Below are 1,689 nucleotides of genomic sequence, written 5' to 3' on the forward strand. Positions count from 1 at the left end.
ATATATCATCTCTATCAGATATACACATAAATCTTTCTTAAAAAAAAAAAATTATTCTTAAATGATTATAATTGTAAAAAAAGTAAACAAAAATTTATCAATTTAATATCAGACAATTGCGTGAAATTTAAAGAATAAATTATCTTTTTTTTTCAGCAAATATATCTTTACTTGTCAAAAGATAATTAGCAAAAGTATAATTTTATCATTTGATCTGTGATGAAACAAAAACAAATAAATATATAAATATAACCATTAAATACACACACACGTACATTTAATATATATATGTATGATTCAAAATTAAAAGTGTATCAGAGTATCCTGTACATATATTAAATTTTTAACTTAAACCGAACGTTACATTAACATTTTATAACAATTCTTGAAAACATTAATTGTAAAAACCTCTTGGCAATTATTCTTTTACTTATAGATTTATATCGGAATTATAACCGTGAGTTCCACGGTTATATATTTTTTGGCACTTATATTCTCCTGAAATTATGTGAGAATGACTTTGGCAAACGGCCAATGTTCCGCGGACTATGCGGAGACAACATGTACGGAGCAACGAACTTTGGGAAGCATCACTTCGAACAAGATTCTTTTTCTTTTTCGTTTTAGATTTTTAATCCTGATATTGTGATTTCTTTTTTTTTTATTTTACTTAATATTATATCAACTTATTTCAACTTAATAAGTAAATCGTGCGAATAATTTTCGTCTTTTTGTTTAATAACAATCAATATAATAAAATCTTTAAGAATTATGGAAATATTGGTTAGAAAAAACTAGTTACGAAAATTATTTTCGAATTTATTATAGTTTTCGATAAGAAATCAAACGTTTTATTTAATTACCGAATTAATTAGAAGTATCGTTTCTTGAATGAAAGTTTCTTCAAGAAATCGGCTCGAACTCCCGTAATACTCCCGATGTTACGAATGTGCGAAGAGATAAAGTATTCTCAATAGTGTGCTCGAGAAACATTCTTAACATCGCACGCGAGCGGTCGTGGCCACGGGTATCCAGTTAATTCCACGCAAGTGGTTGCTTTTGTGCTATCAACGGTATAACGGCATTGTTACGATAAAACGAAATTATGCGTATGCAAGTATCATTGCATACGAATAACCGTTGAACTCTTTAGTAGTATCGCATCCTTATAAGATGACTGTAATTCATAAGGTGAATATGTTGTCGTTCTATAGAGACGACCGATTACATCGATTTTCTGCGACGCAACGGTCGATTTTGAATCGTAATTACCGCATTCATCTCACGTAACACGTAGAACGCCTAAGCACGTCGCAACATGAATACCACAGCTCGGTGCATGTACATAGATTTAATCCGCGGACGAGTAACTTTGTTAGAAGTAATTTTCGCCGAGTAAGAATAATCTCGGGTTCACGCGTCGCTTCGAGCTCTCGGCAGTCGGAGTTAGGGCGCTGCCTAGGCTCGAGGTTAGGGTTGTCGGGAGTCGAGAGGAGCCATGGAAGTTTGGGGTTAACGGTATGGTGGTACTGGCGGCGACGGTGGTGGTGGTGTGGTGTGGTATGGTGGTGGTGGTGGTGGTGGTGGTGGTGGTGGTGGAAATGGTGGTGGTGAGCGAGCAACTGCGCAGATCCCGAAGTCTCTCAGCCGCGAGTACGTAGGCAAACTCGGATTCAGTGAGGACTGACT

This window comes from Apis florea, unplaced genomic scaffold, assembly GCF_048593485.1.
Source record: "Apis florea isolate Af1SG1 unplaced genomic scaffold, ASM4859348v1 contig_3158_pilon, whole genome shotgun sequence".
NCBI classification, from domain to species: domain Eukaryota; kingdom Metazoa; phylum Arthropoda; class Insecta; order Hymenoptera; family Apidae; genus Apis; species Apis florea.